This window comes from Phoenix dactylifera, chromosome 1 (genome assembly GCF_051530095.1).
Source record: "Phoenix dactylifera cultivar Ajwa chromosome 1, Ajwa_hap1_PhDact_Kaust_v1.1, whole genome shotgun sequence".
Taxonomy (NCBI): domain Eukaryota; kingdom Viridiplantae; phylum Streptophyta; class Magnoliopsida; order Arecales; family Arecaceae; genus Phoenix; species Phoenix dactylifera.
In genome coordinates this window covers 50498073-50518736 of record NC_143190.1, presented here as the reverse complement: position 1 = coordinate 50518736, position 20664 = coordinate 50498073, and the positions used below count along the sequence as shown (strand labels likewise).

Genomic DNA, 20664 nt, shown 5'->3' with positions numbered 1-20664 from the left:
GCATATTGATGATTGAATTTTGTAAATGAATTGACAAATTAATAAAGTGTTATTTGGCATTATTCATCATTTCATCTTCAAATGAACTCTTATATGATGAAGTCCTTAGGACTTATGTTATGATAAAGGAGGATTTATCTTTGAGTCCTTAAACTTGTTTGCGACGAAATGATATGTTGTTACTAGAACGACAACATTATCGAGATTAGGTCGTTGTGTGACATATATGTTGGTTGTCCTCTTAACCAAGGAGTGTGGAGACACTGGTATGCCACACAAGTGAAGTGTAGAAGTACATTTTACTAAACGTGACCAATTCCGGAACGCTCTACTGTCGAGAGATGTTCCGAGTGGATATGGGTATAAGTTTGGCCCTCTGACCTGACACCGCAACCTGTGACTAGCAAGTAACTCACTGTACTTTGGTACCGGACTACCTGAATTTCTAATTCAGTGACGGAAGGTCACTGGGTGCAGTCAAGTACTTGCGTAGTCAGTTGTGAGTCAAGATGGAATTGACCCCTCCTGAAAACAGGAGATAATGTCTTGTGATTAATTTAGCAAAACCTTGGCCAGGGTAATCCCAGTGAGGAGTCATGGGATATCTAAAGTTAATCACATAATGGATGTACTAATTATAGGGTTGACAGTGAGCTCTAAGTCATCCTGGCATTAGGAGTCAAAGGGATTGAATTATACAGTAACCATAGTTCAGGGTTTCAGAATATTTGCTTCGCATATATTCGACCTATCCGGACGTCGGGTACCATTGCTAGATGGTCACATCGATTAGTGTAGAAAATTGTTCCTATACTACCGGCTTAGGTTCGAACCTATGAGGTCACACGCATAGAAGATTCCTGATTGATCAAGAAAGCTGATGAATGATTAAGAATCATTCAGGGGTAATTTGGTCAATTTGATTGGCAAATTATTTTATAAAATAATTAAAGTAATTATTGAAGGATTAATTAGTAATTAAATTACTAATAAACTCAATTTGATTGAGTAATTATGCTAAGGATGAGCCAAATTGAATTGGATTCAAGTTTGGGCTCAATCAGGGTTTTGACCTGATTGGATTAGGTCAGAACCAAAAAGGACTTAAGCTGATCAAATTAATTTTAAATTAATTTGTTCTTAATTGGGGATTGACCTAATTGAATTAGGTCCAACACAAAGTAATAATTCAATTTGATTGAGTTTGCATGAGCCAAAATTGAATTGGATTCAATTTGAGCTCAATCAGGGTCTGACCTGATTAGATTGGGTTCAACCAAATTGCTTTGTTTTAATTCGGGTTTGACCAAATTTGATTAGGTGCAACCCAAGGGGATTAGGCTCAGATGATGTGGCAATTATTGGTGACATGGAATTGGATTTCATGAATTTTAAATAAACCAAAATTATTGCATGGCACATGGACCCATTGCTTGACACATGGCAACATTGTTTATTATTTGAATTTAAATTCAAACATTAAGCAATGTGTTAAATGATTTTAATCACTCAAACCATCAGCCAAGGTGGCGTCTGAGTTTTTGAATGGATTAAATTCGAATTTCAAGAGGTGATTTCGAAATTATGAAGTGTTTTACCTTACCGCATGGATTTCAAATTCCTTCCCTCTTGCACATGTGTTTAAAATTTGAATTTAAATCAGATTTGGTTGAGATCTGATTTGGGTTGTTCCTATTCCTTTGCATGTGCCAACTAAAAGAGGTTTTCTGAAAATAAATTTCGAATTTTGAATGAAAATTCGGAGGCCATTAAAAGGGGTCAAACATGGGCACCAAAAACACATCCATTGCAACCTTCTTCCTCACCCGCCTCCTCCTCCTCTTCTTCTCCATTTTAGATAGGGTTTTCGGGGTGAATATCTAGAAGATTCAAGATCAGATCTGAGTCCTCTACTTCCCTTACAAACCTCATCTCTATCTGCTTCAAGACGATTGATCAAGAGTTGATTGAATCCCGGCGGGCAGATTTCAGCTTTCAAGTGTTCTGCAGCTGCTAGCACTGTTGCGGAAGAAGATCCTTCAGAACTTCGCGTGTACTTCTCGTAGAGGCCATTCGTGTGCGTGGCTGCGAAGTCAAGAATCAGATTCACAACTTTCATCCATCATAAAAGGTATTAATCTAGCATTAATCATTTATTATGGTGTCAAGGTCTAGGTCCAATTCTCCGAGGTTTTACCCTCTTTTGGGGCTCCTCACGGAGATATCTCCAGAATCCATTCGATGGATATTCGGAGATTAATTAGAATAGAGTTCTTAAGTTTCAGATCTGATAGTTAATCATGCATAAAAGTTTTAGCATAATTGTTTAAACGATTCCGGCATAATTCTATATGTTCTTAAGGTGCTGATTTCTAGATTTGATCTTGTAAGCATGCATGAATTAAATAGTTTGATTCGGCTTTTTCCGCTGCGTTTTAAAACTTAAAAAGAACTACGTATGGCTTGATCCCCCTTATGAAGGGGTACGTAGGCAACCCGATCAGGTTCAGCCATGGTTTTCAAAAAAAAAAAAAAAATTCAGCATGCTAAACACCGAAGAACCTAGGATTCACTTTCATGATCCACATACAGATTTCAATAAATATTTTCTTGTCCAAGCTTTAAACATCTTTTTATAGATGAATCTTAATTTGCCACCAAAATAATTAACTTCAACTAGAAGCAATATCCACAGTGCCTGATATCAAGTTAAACTTTCAAAATAATAACATTGCACGATAATATCTCATGATTAATATTCCTTCACTTAATTTAGTCAAAATCTAATTAATCATAACTTGAAATACAAATTGCTCTACCAAGAAAACCATCAGAATAACTTATTCACACTTTGGTTACAGCCATAATTAGGTTGCATTCTAATTTTAGCATTTCAAAATTCTGATAAAATAATATAAATTTATCAATAGCAAAAGCAAATAAATACCTTCGTCTAATGGCCTAATGTCCATCCATCTCTCAAACTTTCCGACGAATCCTAAAGATCCTAAAACTTAAGCTCCATCAGACTATTTCAAACACAATCCCTAGAAATCTAAAACCTGAGCTCTGATACCACCAAATCTGTCACGCCCCGAGCCCGAGGCACGGCAGACGCCGCACGCCCGCACGGCGGGCCGAGCAGGCATGCAAGGCAGCAGATCATATCAAAGCAATCACAGATGCTTAAAACTGATATAAATATTTAAGTTGTTCAAAAGTAGTCTTACAAAATTCCAAAATAACATTTGTTGACGTAAGTCAAATACTCTAATCAATCTAACTCAAATGCCAATAACTGAAGGAATCGTCAAAAAATCTAACGCACTACCTAATCCCGTGCGGTCAAGCCTCTGGATCTGAAAAACAGAGAAAATAAAATAATGAGCTACACTAGCCCAGTAAGCAAAAAAATACCCCAAAGTGGGGTCAGAGCATATCAGTTCAAAATATAGGATAATGTCTGGAATAAATTATAAATAACATCGTTTTACTATTTTCAAAACTTATTATCATTTTTTCAAAAACTCTGATACCAGAATCTCAACATAATAGGCTACGGCCACGTAACCCAGTGGCATGGGTTGCACAAGGTGCCAAATCCACTATTTTTATCCACCGATGGCAGCCGGTGTTGCACAAAAGTACCAAATCCACTATTTTTATCCACCGATGGCAGCCGGTGTTGCACAAAAGTGCCAAATCCACTATATTTACCCACTGATGGCAGCCGGTGTCGAAACCGGTTTCTCACAGATTACAAGTCGACAGATCCAACGTATAATCCCCATTGGCGGGACCAGAACAGAATAGAACAGATCATAGCCATGCTGAGAATGCATATATATAAAAACAGATTTCATAAATTGCCCAATCATAGTTTATGGATTTCAGAGCATATAACGTAATTTTCAAATAAAATTTAACATGCCAGACCCATTTTACTAAATACAAAATATATTTCAAAATTTAATCTACTAATAATTATTTTAAAAAAATACACTTTGAAACATTAAGTTACTTATCTCTTCTCGCTTAATTCCTACTTCAGGTAGGCGGATCAAGTTCACCTGTTAACATTTAATTAATTTCTTTGTAAATTTCAGAGCTAAGCAAAACCAAAAGTAATACTATTGGACATGGCCCAACAGGGCTCAGAGCTGGTCCATAACGGGCATGGCCCGATAGGGCCCATATCGGACACGACCCAATTGGCCTGCATAGATCCAGCCCAATAGGGCCCCCAAAGTTGGTCTCTAATGGATTATTTATGCATTGCAGGGGCTAATACTTAATTACAGGGTACTGTTCTATAATAAAACTTTAGTGGAGGGACCAATCGAATACATTTGGGGACTCTTATGTAATAATCTTTCTTATAGGGATCAAACATAACTTGCAGAAGGCTCTTTTGTGAAATAATATACTGCCAAGGGCTTAACTGCAAAATTTCATTTATTGGCCAAACGAGTTCGGGTTTCGGATTCCGGGTTCCGAGTTCGGGTTCGGGTTCGGGTTCCGATTCCGGGCTTGGATCTGAACTGGGTTTCGGGTTTCAAGTTTTTTTTTTTTTGTTTCGGGTTTTGGGTTGGGACCGGGCCCAAGTTGGGCCCGCGGTGAACAGGTCCCTTGCTTGGTCCCGTTCGGCCCGTAAGGGCCATCATCTTCCCCAAACCCCCCCCATGAACAAGGGAGATAGAAACCGAGAGAAGGGAGAGGAAAGAGGGTAGAGGGCCGGCCTGGATGGCCGGAGGCTGTCGCCCGGTTGACGGCAGCCGGCCGCAGTGGCGGCCGGCGGCCGTTGCGGTGGCTGACAGGGAGGAAGAGACCGAGAGTGGTCTCGGTTTGGGGCCAAAACAGAGGAGGAAAAATCAAGGATAAATGGCAATGGAACGAAGAGCCAAAGAAGGGGTTTACCGGCGGTCGACGGAGGCGGCGGATCCCGGACGCAGGTGGCTCAGTTCGGCGGTCAAGTGGCAGCGACGGCAGTGGGGCTTTCCGACAGCCAAAACAAATCTTGGAACAGGGGATGGCCCACGAAGGGGCTTCGGATGGTTGATCGGGCGGGAGGGCATGCCGGTCACCAAGGAGAGGAGGAGGAGGGAAGGAGGGAGGAGGAGGAAGATGCTCGGAGGTGGCCCTAGGGGAAGGTAAGATGGGGTTTTATCGTCCCATCGTAACGGCCCTCCGCCGCGAAAATCACGACGGTCGAGCGAGATCCGCAGCCGCGGTTGGCCGCGGATTTACCGGAGGGGGGTGCCGCGGGTATCCCACGGCGCCCTTGCCCCGTTTGTCCCCGGAGGAGTTGGAGAGGATCGCCATCGCGATCCTCTGTTCCGGCTCTTCCCCAAAAGAGGACGCGGCTGAAGTCGGCTGGGGCTGCCGACTTCAGCCCGTATCTCACAACATGAAGTTCAAATACGTTTAGAAATTGAACTAAGTTAGCTTTAGATGACTTATAAATATGGAATAATCCTTTAGACATAAGAAAATAGCATGAAATAAACATGAAAAATCAAATCTGAAGACAAAATCATGGTTTTGGAAACACTCAAGTGACGTACAATCCGAATTCGAGAAGACAGTGCACCGAAAAGAAGCATCCTCCCAGAGAGGGGTTCACCAACTGCAGTAGCAACCTTTATAGCCTCTAGAGCTTGGAGACAACCAATCACACCAGGAACTAATCACACAAAATAGACTTGTGTTATATATTAAGAATAAAGTTTGAAAGAAAAGAGGGCAGGAACAATGAAATAAAAAACTAAAGAAATAACAAAGTATACATAAATGTATCATCTAGCATCTGAGGAGTGCAAATAAGACAATTGATACAATCAATGAAAACCCCTTTTTCATAGTTTTGGAGTAATCTAATAGAATTTAAAAAGAATGAAGTGTCAGCATTATTGATGGGAAGAAGAATAAATTGAATAATTTAAGTGCGAAGAAAATAAAACTTAATTAGCAGAAGTTCCAACTAGGGATGTAGTCAAGCTGAGGTTGATCAAGCTTGGCGTGAAATTAATTTCAAGCTCGAAAGGCGAGATGAAGCTTGATTTGTTTACCACTATTTTGAGCTCAATTCGAGCTTAATCTCAAATCAAGCCAAACATGAGCATAATTGATCAGCTTGAAAATCCTTAATTGAACTAAAAATCAACTCAAGCTTGAACCAACTTTGCTCAAACTTGAAGTAAAGCTTGATTCATGCTTGATTGGGATCTGAATTAACACTTAATGGATTTGAAAAGTAAACAAACATTCAAGCTTGAAAAGACTCTGATATTGTAAACCACTAGATCTAAGATCCAACAACCACAATCTAAACTAATATATACTAGTAAATAGGCACATGTAATGCATGTTCAATAAAATAATGATAATATAAACAAGTTTATAAATTATGTGTTATACTTTTTCTTTTACTTATTAGTTAAAATGAATACACATATAGTTAAAAAAAATAAGTAAAAATATAAAATTAAATGCAGAAAAAAAGAAAACAAGTTAGAATAAAATAAAAATTATAACACAAAATAAAAAGTAAACTGAAATAGAAAACTTACTTCAGGAGAGTGAAAATGGATCACTTATAAAAAACCAATAAAATAAATTCAAATAACAATCAAAAAAATAATGATCTATATATATACAAAGTAAACCCAAACAGAAACCTCAAAAGACTATTTTAAAAGTATGAAATAAAATAATTAAATACAAAAAAGTCTAGCCAAAGATAGATTAAAATGTTGAGAAATAATATCAAATAGATATGAAAAAAATGTGTGAAATAGAAATGGAAAAAACATGACAGAAACTATAAAATTTTATGATGGAAAAGATAAACTGAAATGGGAAAAAACATTGTGAAAGGGAAAAAGGATCAATTTGAAAATATAGCAAGTGATACAAAAAAAGAAGATAGAAGAAAATACAATATACATAAAATAAAATGAATAAATAAAAAATAAAAATATAAGAATAAAAATAAAGATATAAATAAATTTAAGAAAACTAGAACGCAAATCAAAATTTTAAAACAACAAACATATATTAAACATAAAATCTAGATAAGATTTTAAAAATAAAAATATACCATGAAATAATAAAGTAGAAACTAGAAACAACATCAAACAAAATGTCAAATAAAAAATAGATGATCTGAAAAGAAAATTAGATATGAAATAATAAGTAGATGGGATGATGTTGGGCATGGACTCTTAAGAAAAGATATATACGTTAGACTACCATGGAATGATATATGACATGATATACATTCTAGGGGAAAGTTAATGACCATGAGCAGTAAAGCTAGATCTGGAACATGAAGTGAAAAAGATAAATTTTGTATTTTATTTTGTTTCTTTTCACTTATTTTGAAGATAAGATACAAAAATTTTATATGTGAAGATCCATCTGGAATGAAAATTTAAGTCTGGTCCGTAACAAGTTATCTAACCTTTCAGTGATAATCTTGGGCTTATATTACCAACCAGATTGATTGATTTTTAATCAGAGATTTATATTATACATAGATCTAGAATTAAAAATTCAAAAAAAAAATATTCTGGGCACCAGAATTGGACAACTCCACTGACTTTCAGCCATCTACTGAGATCCTCTGCTAATATGGAGTCAATTCTTGTGGAAAATCAATTCATAACCGAGTGATTATGCAATTTAGTTTCAGAAGCAGTCCTCGATTTGCATGTGAAGGATGAAGGAACAGAAAATGGAAGGCACGTCTTTAAAAAAATGAAACAAAGAGATGTTAATTTTTGGGGTGCAATGATTTCAGGGTACTCTTAACATAGCTTACAGAGAATAAAATTTTAGAGCTGTTTGAAATGATGAGATAATATTTATGCCAGAAGAGTTTGCAATTCTTGATTCTCACTATGAAAAAAAAAATGATTTGTTTACCACGAGCTTGATTGATCAGCTTGAAAATCCTTAATTGAACTAGAAATCAACTAAGCTTGAAACAGACTTGGCTCAAACTTGAATTAAAGATTGATTTAAGCTTGAAAAGACTAATATTGAGATCTGCAAGATCTAAGATCCGGCAGCCACTATCTAAGCTTATTGAGCTTGAAAAGACTAAACTTTAATCCACTAGATCTAAGATTCAGCAGCCACTACTTAAGCTTGTGTGTGTGTTGTTGTCCGATTCCTGTTTACCTAAAAATATGCTAAACAGATCGTTGTTAGAACCGACAAATAAAGTTTAAATTAATTTTACATTTACCTGTTCTACTCGAAGAATAGTGGTCGTAAGAGGTCGATCCACAAGGAGGCGATTGGAGTTGCATAAAAATTAAAACGTTCACTCGGATTCGAAACTGATTTTTGAATGATAGAAGAAAAACATTACTTCGAGGATGTTTGAATGATTCTCTGGGCTACCAGAGAATGTTTTCTACTTGAAATTGACAAAAAGACAGGTATTTAAATTCGAAAGGCATTTATATATTGAACTAATCAAAGAAAAGCTTTGGCATAAAATGGATGAAAACAGTGCTAGGAAAATTGTAGACTGGAATATAGATTGCATGAAAGAAGATTTAATGTATTGCAGAACAGAAATTAAAATTACAGAATAAATACAACTTTCTACCCAAATAAACTCTCAAAAATTAAAACTCAAAACAAAACCTAAAATAAAACTAAAAATAAGAACAACATGCTCTGAAACTCAAAACATAACTTCTCAATTAAAACTTTCAATTAAAATAAAACTAAAAAAAATAACATTGCTCTCATAAACTCAAACTAAAGAAAAACATTACTCTCATAAATAAAAAAATAAACTCAAACAGAAAACTAAAAAAAAAAGATGCAATGCTCTGTTTAGCAAGGCATTCTCTCTTTCTCCCTCGTCCGCCTCCTCCCCTGTTTCTTTGGCCAAACCGAGCACCACCCTCCTCTCTGTTTCTTGGCCTCAAACCCAACCGAGCACTCCCTTCCAACCCAAAAAGCTCCCCCTCCATGCCGATGGTCTCTTCTCTTTATAGATCAACCCCTTGGAAGGAGGGGGAGGATGCTTGATTAAGGAAGAGACGGACTCGGATGCTTGATTGCAGCGTGATCCATGGAGCTTGGACGCGGAGGAGGCTGGATCACGGTGACTGCGAGGAGGAGCACGGGATCGCTGGATCAAGGGCTGCCGGGATTACGCACGGAGGAGGTAACGGACGTGGGATCGCTGGGAGGAGGCGATCCTCCGGGTTGCTTGGATCACGGATGCGTCGTGGACAATGGAAGAGGCTGAAACGCTGGATCTTGGATGCGGACGGCTGGGTGCATCACGGAGGAGGTTGGATCGGTGGAGCTAGCTGCGGGATCACTGGGATCACGGGCTGGAGCGGCTGGAATGGGGTGCTAATCCGGAAGCTTTGGAAGAGGAGGAGAACGTGGATCCGGGCACTGGGAGGAGCCGATCACGGCTTGGAGCTGGGACGTTCACCGCGTGAAGAACGCGGGCTGCTGGGCGTGATGCTGGAAGATTGCGGACGGATGAAGCCGGAGGGAGCTGATCGTGCGCTGCTGCATCACGGAAGAGGGACGCTGGAGTTTCAGGATGGAAGGCGCTCGGGGACATGGCATGGATGCAGTGGGGACATGGTTGGGACGCGCTGAAGATGCGGGGATGGCGCTGGCAGTGACGCGAACGAACGCCTGATGCGGAAGGCGGGCTGAGACGTGCCGGCTGGTTGCTTGCATGGCACGGGAGAGTTGGCTCAGTGGGGACGCGGGCTCGCTGATCACGGAAGGCTGGGAAGAGGGGCTGGGTCAGAGGAGACGGGTGGGATCACGGACGGACGCATGATCGCCAGGGACGTTGATCACAGAAAAGTGAGCGAGACCTGATCTAGAAGGGAAGATGCTGGCACGCTGGCTGGCACGGGCTGGAATCACAGTTGGGCTCAAACCCAATGTTATTGGGTTTCTTGGATTACTTGCACTCAAACACAAATACAACGTTAATTAGTTAATTTTATTATTAATGATTAGCTATAATACTAATTAAGATGGTATGACGATTGCACTTTTGTGCTCTCATCATACCCTCCAACCAGCTTATTGCTAGTTTCTAGCAATTTAGTGCAGAAATGAGAGTGCAAAAGTATTAATTATTATTATATAAATACATGACCTAAGATAAATACTTACTTTTGTAGAGCATTACGATTACACTTAGCACGTGCAACAAGCCATTAAACGCCTAGGTTACCCTAGTGGACGAGTGTCGTCTCGTGAGGGTTTGCAGTGAAGTTATCCACAAACTTCATCAGATAGGAATTTCCAATATTTAACTCGAAATTTGAACAAGTATTATTATATGAACCTAGAATTGCAAGGACAATGGAGACTTATTGCTATCGTATTTAAGCAGACTCTAACTCAAGTTTCATTACACCCCATCTATCTGCTAACAAGTCGAAAATGTAGTGAGGTGCAAGATAGTATCATATAAATGAGTGGCTTTCACTTACTTCCAACATGATCACTCTAATTTTCAAGACTTTCTAGAGTTAAATGGTAATGAACACCCGAGATTTAACTTTTAATCAGGCTGAATGCTAAGAAGAATGACTTGTGCAATATCTAGCCTTATTAAGCTTTTTAGCTAACCCATGTAGCGAGTGTTAGGCCAATGACTTCCGATCCAGATGGCTCAGGGCACTAGGTGTATAGACACCCTAATAGGCTTACTAACTCAAGTCAACTAGGCGCCAAGTCCGAATTAGTCACTCAGAGTTTAATCTCAGTCATCCTCACCTTTTTACGCGAACACTCGCTGCTTGCCAGGCAAGAGGCCCGGTTACTCAGTGAGAAGACTTAAGATAAACTCGTTTTATTTTCTTCTTCTTTATATATATATATATTTAATAGGATGTTCATCACACATATAACTTTAAATTATCCAGAAGATTAAAAGTATTCATATTAGTTGCAAGTTTACATACCCCACTATTCATGTGCTTACGTATAGGTGCTAAATCGTCTTCTATCATGTTAGCAGAAGATAGGTGGGACGAAAACTCAAGCTAGAACTGCTATCATATTTCTTAACTCAAAGCTATTGTCAAAGCAATTTCTAGTTTATACAGCCAAAAAGATTAGATCTTAAGTTAAAAATTTGAAATCCATTCTTTTCTTTTCTTTTCTTTTTTAATCTTTTTAGGTAGAAAAATCAAAATATTCTCACCCCCATACCTAAATCTAACATTGTCCTCAATGTTAAAGAAAATTTAAAGCAGTAATAGGACAGAGGAGAAGTTACCTGATATGGATAGGTAAATTAACAATTGGGGCAAAAAATCCCAAATCTACATGTTAGTTATTTTTTTTTTAATATTTACATGTTGGGTTGCCTCCCAAGAGCGCTAAGTTTTATATCTTCAGTCAGACAATTCTAAATTAATTAGTATAAACAGGATCTACCAGAAGTGTTTCTCTAACTTCTGGACTCAGATAATCGAGGTATGGCTTGAGGCGATGTCTATTAACTTGAAAAGATCTGCCATCCTTGGTACTGCCTATAATTATCGCACCATGCGGATGTACTTTCTCCATAATGTATGGGCCAGTCCAGCGGAATTTAAGTTTTCCAGGGAACAGATGTAATCGAGAGTCGTATAAAAGAACTTTCTGTCCTGGATGAAATTCCTTACGGATGATCATTTTATCATGCATGATCTTCATGCGATCTTTGTACTTCTTGGCACACTCGTAAGCATCATTTCTAATTTCTTCAAGCTCATCAAGCTGAAGCTTCCTATGTTCTCCCGCTTTGTCAAGATCAAAATTTAAATGTTTAATAGCCCAATAGGCCTTGTGCTCTAACTCGACAGGTAAATGGCAGGCCTTGCCATAGACAGTCCTATATTGAGACATTCCAATTGGTGTTTTGTAAGCCATCCGATATGCATCTGTTAGCCTAAGAGACCAATCCTTCTGAGATGTATTAACAGTTTTTTCAAGGATGGTCTTGATTTTTCGATTGGAAATTTCGACTTATCCACTTGTTTGTGGATGATATGGTGTACTGACCTTGTGATTAATGTTGTACTTTCTCATAAGGGCTTTAAAGATTTTATTACAAAAATATTTTTCCCCATCACTAATGATAGCACGAGGGGTGCCGAAACGAGCAAAGATAGATTCTTTAAGGAACTTGATCACCACTTTGTGATCATTGGTCTTACACGCGATAGCCTCAATCCATTTTGATACATAGTCAACTGCCACAAGAATGTACTGGTGCCCAAACGACATAGGAAAAGGACCCATAAAATCAATACCCCAAATATCGAAGATTTCTATAATTAAGATAGGGTTCAGGGGCATCTCATTCTTTCTCGAAAGTTTTTCTAATCGTTGACATCGATCGCAAGATTTACAATAGTCATGCGCATCTCGAAAAAGTGTGGGCCAATAAAATCCACACTACAAAACTTTTGCAGCAGTTTTCTTCCCACTAAAATGACCACCATAAATATGGTCATGACAAAAGAAAAGGACATTCCTTTGATCGTGTTCAGGGATGCATCGTCTGATGATTTGATCAGGACAGTATTTGAATAAGTATGGTTCATCCCAAAAATACCATTTTACGCGAGCTAGGAAGCGGAATTTCTTTTGTTTGGTCCATGAACTGGGCATTCGTTCAGTAACTAGATAGTTGACTACATCAGCATACCATGGAACATTGGTATGAAAAATCATCATTAATTGTTCATCAGGGAAGGTCTCGGACACAGGCATGGATTCTCTAGATGATTCAACAATTAATTTGGACAAGTGGTCAGCTACAACATTTTCAGTTCTCTTTTTATCTCGTATTTCAAGATCAAATTCCTGAAGCAATAAGATCCAACGAATGAGTCTTGCCTTGGCATCCTTCTTTGTGAGAAGGTACTTAAGGACGGCATGATCAGAATAAATAAGGACCTTAGATCCTATCAGATAGGGACGAAATTTGTCAAGAGCAAAGACAACAGCCAACAACTCTTTTTCAGTGGTAGAATAGTTGAGTTGGGCGTCATTCAGAGTTTTGCTCGCATAATGAATCACATGGGGAAGCTTCCCCACTCGCTGACCTAGGACGACACCTATTGCATAATCAGATGCATCACACATGATTTCAAATGGCAGATTTCAATCAGGGGACCTTATGATGGGTGCTGAGGTTAGTTCAGACTTCAATCTTTCGAAAGCAGTTATACAAATTGGCAAAAAATTAAAAGTAGCATCTTTCGCCAACAGATCGCATAAGGGTTTCGACAATTTACTGAAATTCTTGATAAAGCGGTGGTAAAAATCCGCATGCCCTAAAAAGGATCTGACTTTCCTAACAGTTTTGGAAGGTGTTAACTTAGCAATTAATTCTACTTTGGCTTTATCCACCTCGATTTCCCTTTGTGACACAATGTGTCCCAAAACAATACCTAATTGAACCATAAAATGATATTTTTCTCAGTTAAGAACTAAATTTTTCTCTTTACACCGTTCTACAACAAGGGTCAAGTGATACAAACATTCATTAAAATTAGATCCGAATACAGAAAAGTCATCCATAAAAACTTCTAAAAATTTCTCCACCATGTTGGAGAAAATGCTCATCATACACCGCTGGAATGTAGCCGGTGCATTGCATAACCCAAAAGGCATGCGACGACAGGTAAAAGTGCCATAAGGACGGTGAATGTGGTTTTCTCTTGATCCTCACATGCAATTGGAACTTGGTTATATCCAGAATAACCATCAAGGAAACAGTAATGAGAGTGGCCAGCTAGATGTTCTAACATTTGGTCAATGAAGGGTAGTGGGAAGTGGTCTTTCCTAGTCATGGCGTTCAGCTTTCTGTAGTCGATGCACACTCGCCATCTAGTTTGGATTCGAGTTGGGACTAACTCATTGTGGTCATTCTTAATCACAGTAATTCTAGATTTCTTTGGTACGACTTGAACTGGGCTCACCCATTGGCTATCAGAAATAGGATATATAATCCCTGCATCTAAGAGTTTAATGATTTCAGCTAGAACCACATCCTTTATGACTGGGTTAAGTCGCCTTTGTGGTTCTCTAGAGATTTTTGCATCCTCTTCTAGATGAATTTTATGTCGTACCACAGAAAGGCTAATCCCCTTGATATCAGCTATAGACCAGCCGATCGCTTCTTGATTTTTCTGAAGGATATTTAACAACTTCTCTTCCTGTTCTTCAGTTAAATTTGATGCAATAATAACAGGTAAGGTGTTGTTGTCCCCGAGAAATGCATATTTTAAGTTTTCAGGCAGATCTTTAAGTTCAAGCTGGGGAGGTTTGACACTTGAAGGTATTAGCTGGGATTCAGGTATAGGTAATGATTCAAATTTAGTAGTCCATCTGCAAGTATCCATTATAGGAATGGAATCTAACAATGCATTAACCTCCTGATTTGACTCTCCTTCCTCACAACCTTGACTGAATTGGGCCAAACATCTTTCTAGTGGATCAGAATAACTTGATTCCTCAAAGGACTTGCTGATTATGTTCTCAATCATGAAAATTTTTTCTAAATCGTCCATCTCAGATGATTGATTATTACTGTGAAAAACATAGAGTTGGACGGTCAAGTTTCCAAATGCTAATGTCATTATCCCATTTCGGCAACTGATCACAACATTTGACGTGGCCAAAAATGATCTGCCTAGGATTACCGGGATGTGACTACCTGGATTTTTCACTGGTTCAGTTTCTAGGACTACAAAATCCACAGGATAGTAAAACTCATTTACCTTTACAATTACATCCTCTACAATTTTTTTAGGATACTTCACAGTCCTATCTGCTAATGACAAAGTAATGTTTGTGGGCTTTAATTCCCCCAAACCTAGTTCGGTGTAGACTGAATAGGGTAACAGGTTTACACTTGCTCCTAAGTCTAATAGAGCTCTCTGGATGATCATTTCTCCTATTTTTATTTCAATGGTAGGGCAACCAGGATCTTTGTATTTTGGGGCAATTTGTTGTTGAATGAGAGATGAAGCCTGTGCAGCCAAAATAGCTTGCCTAGGAATGCTGATTTTTCTTTTGACCGTGGTGAGGTCTTTCAAGAATTTTGTATAGGAGAAAATTTGTCGTATGGCATCGAGGAAAGGTATATTTATTTGAACATTTTTAAAGACTTCCATTATTTCATCAAAGTTAGATTATTTCTTGGAGTCCTGAAGTCTACTGGAAAAGGGAACCTTAGGTTTGTATGTTTCTATGGGTTCTTCCTTTTTTTCTGGTTTGTCCTATTCTTGACCCCTCTTTTGAATAGGGTTCTTATTGGGTTCATGTTTATTTTCTTTTACATGTTCAGAAAGTTGGACTTTATTGTCCACTTGCTTGCCAGACCTTATAGTGGTAATTGCCTGAACTTCATGGGTTGGATTTTCATTAGAATGGATTTGATACTGACCTCTCTGAACTTGTTGTCTACTAGGGTTAGGCATTGGTTGACTAGGTAGTTCACCTTTCTTCCTATCCCCTATAGAGTTTGCTATTTGGCTCAGACTAACTTCAAGTTTTACAATTGCTTGTGCATAGAATTGGTTAGTCTGGGTTTGGGTCATGTTGGTTTTGTTAGAATCTTATGCATGCTGTAGAAAAATTTTAAAAATTTTCAGATCTGCAGCAGAAGGCATGCAAGATCCCGTTCATCGCATGAACGTATTTTAAAACCGTCGTTTGTAGATAGATTAGGATTAAATTCTTAAAAACCATTTTAAAATCATTAAGAAGATCAGATCTTCACCTTGTGCGGGTAGATGGTCTCCGCAAATCTAATTTACGTGGTATTTGATGAAGGTTCAATGGAAGCCGGACATGCGTCCGGCCTCTACGGATATCCACATGAGGTAGTGAACCGATCGAAGCTTTTGGATCTCCCTGGGGTGCTAGCTCCCTTACAGAGATGGCTATTGATGGCTGATATCCTTCCCTTTGAATCAACTCTTGATTGCCTTGAGAGGAGGAAGAAGGAGGAGGGATGTAGCAAGAAGAATGTAAAGCCCGCAGCCTTTTCTTTTTTCCCTTCGCATTGGTACCAAAGAATGGAAGGAAGAAGGGCCACGCCACAAGCCTTTTTTTTTACTTTCTTATGGCTGAAAGGAGGGATAGAAGGAGGTTCCTTGCTGCCAAAAATCCTAAGAAAAAATTATGAAAAATTCGTAGCCCCTTAGAACCCCTCTTTTATGGTGTGTGGATAGAGATGAGCTCCTAAATAGGAGGGGTGTGGCCTACGCACAGTACGAGCTCATCTTTATCCCTTTGTGAATTCAAAATAGGAGGGGTGTGGCCCCTCCTTTTTCCTTCACGCCACCAGCCAAGGGAGGGGTGTAGGCCCCTCCCTCTTCTCCCATTTGGTTAGCCCCCACTCAATCTAATTAAGTGGGGAGGGTTGGGTCCAAGTGCTAGGATTCAATCCTATTCAAAATAGGATTGAATGTTCTTCACAAGTACTTAAGAATGTTCTTCACAGCTGTCCAGTGCTCTTCGCCTAGATTCGACTGATAACTGCTAGTGACACTCATAGCAAGGGCTATATCAGGTCATGTACACAGCATGGCATACATGAGGCTCCCTATTGCCGAAGCATAAGGGATCTTGCTCATGCGTTGTATCTCTTCAGATGTGTTGGGGCACATCTTCTTGGAGAGATGAATCCCATGCCTAAGGGGTAATAGACCCCTTTTGGAGTTTTCCATGCTGAACCTCTTCAGCACCTCCTCTATGTACATCTTCTATGATAAGCCAGGCATCCTCTTAGATCTATCTCTATAGACCTTAATCCCCAAAATATAGGATGCTTCCCCAAGATCTTTCATGGAGAACTCTTTTGACAACTAGACCTTGACCGAGGTTAGCATGGGAATATCATTCCCTATCAGGAGAATGTCGTCTACGTACAGTACGAGGAACATGACAGCACTCCCACTAACCTTTTTGTAAACACACGATTTCTCTTCATTTTTGATGAAATCAAACGATTTGATCGCATCATTGAAACGAGTGTTCCAACTCCGAGATGCTTGCTTCAGTCCATAGATAAACCTTTGCAGCTTGCAGACCTTGTGATCTCCATCACTGGAAGTGAAACCCAAAGGCTGCTCCATATAGATATCTTCATCAAGATATCCATTCAGGAAAGCAGTTTTCGCATCCATCTACCATATTTCATAATCATGAAATGCTGCAATGGCAAGCAATGTTCGAATGGATTTCAGCATAGCTACAGGTGAAAAGGTCTCCTGATAGTCAATGCCTTCATGCTGACTATACCCTTTCGCCACTAGCCTTGCCTTATAGGTTTCTACCTTTCCATCTGAACCTATCTTCCTTTTGTAGATCCATTTGCATCCAATAGGTACTATACCCTCTGGTGGATCTACTAAGGTCCAGACTTGGTTGGAATACATGGAGTCTATCTCTGACTTCATGGCTTTCAGCCATTTCTCGGAATCGATATATGATATCGCCTTGTTGTAGGTATTGAGATCCTGTACATGTTCCCTATCTCCCATGAGGAATATTTTCTTGGTATCCTCTATAATCATACCTAAGTATCTATCAGAAGGATGGAAGACCCTACTAGATCTACGAGATGGAGGAGGTACAATGTGTACTGGCTCTGTATGAATAGGTTCTATAGGATCCATGACTCGTTGCTTTTCAGAGACTCTCTCTTCAAGCTCAATTTTCCTCCCGCTGCCTCTATCAAGGATAAACTATTTTTCCAAGAAGATGGCATGTCGGCTCACAAACACATTGTGATCCTCTGAGACGTAAAAATTGTATCCTAATGACTCTTTAGGATATCCTATAAAACGAACACTAATGGTCCTAGCCTCTAACTTGTCCGCCTGTTGTCGCTTGACATGGACCGGACATCCCCAAATCTTGAGATGACCAAGACTCGGCTTCTTACCATGCCATATCTCATACGGTGTGGTAGGAACGAATTTAGAGAAAACTCTATTCAATAAGTAAATTACGCTAAGTAAGACATCTCCCCAAAGAAATATAGGTAAATCAGTGAAGCTCATCATGGATCGGACTATATCTAATAGAGTCTAATTCCTCCAAACTGACACCCCGTTGAGTTGAGGTGTACCCGGAGGCGTCCATTGTGAGACTATGCCATTCTTTTTGAGATAATCCCAGAATTCTCTACTAAGGTATTCTCCTCCTCGATCTGATCGAAGAGCCTTAAGGAATTTTTCAGTTTATTTTTCTACTTCATTTCTGAACTCTTTGAACTTTTCAAAAGATTCAGATTTGTATCTCATAAGATACACATACCCATATCGTGAATAATCATCGATAAAGGTAATGAAGTATGAATAACGGCCCCTAGCTAGCACATCAAATGGGCCACACACATCAGTTTGAATAGGGTAAGTATTTCAGTGGTCCTCTCCCCATGTCCTACAAAGGACAATCTAGCCATTTTTTCTTGAAGACAGGACTCGCAAACTGGATATGACTCGGAAGTCAATGAGCCGAGAAGCCCATCTTTCTCCATTTTGTTCATCCTGTCCTCTCCAATATGGCCAAGCCTGAGGTGCCACAAATACTTCTGGTTTATCTCATCTCTGGATCTTTTGGATCCTATGGCACTCACTACTTGCTCAGACACATTCACAGACACATCAACATGTAAGTGATAGAGACTGTCAATCATGAAACCATGTGCAACTAATTTATTTTTGAAATAAATAGAACAACAGTCTTTGTCAAATGTTAAAACATGACCATCCTGTGCTAAACACGAAACAGAAATCAAATTCCTGCTAGTAGTAGGGACGTAATAACAGTCTAAGCAATAAACTAAAACCAGATGGTAGTCGCAGAGGATAGGTGCCCACAGCTACAGCAGCAACTCTTGCCCCGTTGCCAACCTGAAGGGTTACTGCACCTTCCGCCAGCCTCCTACTTTTCTTTAGACCCTGCATAGTAGTGCACAAATGAGTACTAGAACCAGAATCTATAACCCAACTAGAAGTAGAAAAAATCGTAAGGTTAGTTTCAATTACGAGCAAGTCTAACATACCTTCTGAAGGTGTGTCCTTTTTGTTCTTCAGGCTCTCGAGGTATGAAGGGCAGCTCCTTTTTCAGTGGCCGTCGACGTTGCAGTGGAAACATTTTTCTTTGTTATTAGCCTTTTTCTTATGAACTTCCTTCTTCGGCTTCTTGTCTTTCTTCTACTTCTTTGCAGGCTTCTTTTTCTTTCAAGTAGACTTTCTCTTGGAACCAGAAGTCAGCTCAGTAGCCAGAACAGAGCCCCTGAACCTTTCAAGGCCCCCTCAGTAGTTACCAACATATTTAACAGTTCGGTCTTAGTGCATTCAATTTTATTCATATAGTAGTTTACTATAAACTGCCCAAATGAATCAGAAAGGGAATGCCCGAGCTTCTCAAGCTCCTCTAGGTCCTTGATCATAGTCAGACAGTGATCATGGACAGACTGCCCCTCGCGCATCTTTGCTTTGAAGAGCCTCTTGGACACTTCAAAGCGAGCTGTGCGACTCTGCTCACCATACAACTCTTGCAGGTATGCCAGTATTTTCCTAGCAGTCTTCATATTCTCATGCTGGCATTGAAGTTCATTAGTCATGGATGCCATGATGTAGCACTTGACCCTAATGTCATCGTCCGTCCATTTTTCATGCGTCTCACGCTGATCATCAGTCGGACGTGATGGTAACCTGGGGATATCATTCTCGAGTATATACCCTAGTTTCTCACAATTCAAAATGATTTTCAGGTTTCTTAGCCAGTCTTTATAATTGGTTCCGGTCAATCGGTTGGTCTCAAAGATATGGATCAAAGGGTTCGAAGCTGACATTGTGATCTGTAGAGAGTAAAGATTCTAGTTAGACTTGGTACTTGATCTTAATTTGTTCTAGAAACTTTTAAAATAAATATGCTCCCACTATTTTCTCGAATCCCTCATACTCTCCTGATGGAGAAACGAAAATTCTACGCGACTAGGATTTCTAGTGAATACTGCGGTCTCACCGATTTACATGCCGCCTCACCTAACAGTTATTGGTGATATATAAATGAATGAGTGTACAACTCTTGTACAATGCTTCTCAAGCAAATTGCAGTGGTACTTGGTCTCTAAGTCATGAAGACCTCACCTAACAGTTATTGGCCCCATTACTTAGTTAAGTCAGCCCACCGTATAACCGCAGAAATAAAGTCGTCATTGGGTCCTCACCTAACAGTCATTGGTGCCCAACCCCATCTTTACCCTGCAACATCTCATGTATAATAGAGAGGTCCAGTCCACCGATGCAACTTGCCCACTGTGTCCAGCCGAGACAAATCAACACCGAAAAGACCTTAGCAGCTCTACTACGGTGGAAGACCTATGGACTTAATATTGTGAAATTATGTCTTAGTGTTTGCAACCTTGAGCTCTTCATAAGAGGTAATCAATCAATTGGCCAGGTAAGCAGGTGGGAGGCTCCCCTTACTCGGAGAGTAAGGTCCTAATTAAGTAACCATCTTTTAGGCTTGCCTAGACACCAATTAGATCAATTAATCTAATATAAATAGCTCATGTTGGTTTACTCTCGACTGATTGAGGAGGTTTGTATTTGTTAGGATCTGTCACAT

General features: G+C 39.4%; 1 pseudogene across 1 annotated transcript in view; it reads right to left on the bottom strand.

Annotated features, from left to right (window-relative positions):
* Positions 1-20664, bottom strand: part of LOC103712676 (adenylyltransferase and sulfurtransferase MOCS3-2-like) — an 80368-nt pseudogene that overhangs the window by 13171 nt on the left and 46533 nt on the right. Inside the window, exon 8 of the transcript XR_015971910.2 lies at positions 5565-5683. The product of XR_015971910.2 is annotated as an adenylyltransferase and sulfurtransferase MOCS3-2-like (transcript). The remainder of the gene's footprint in view (positions 1-5564; positions 5684-20664) is intronic.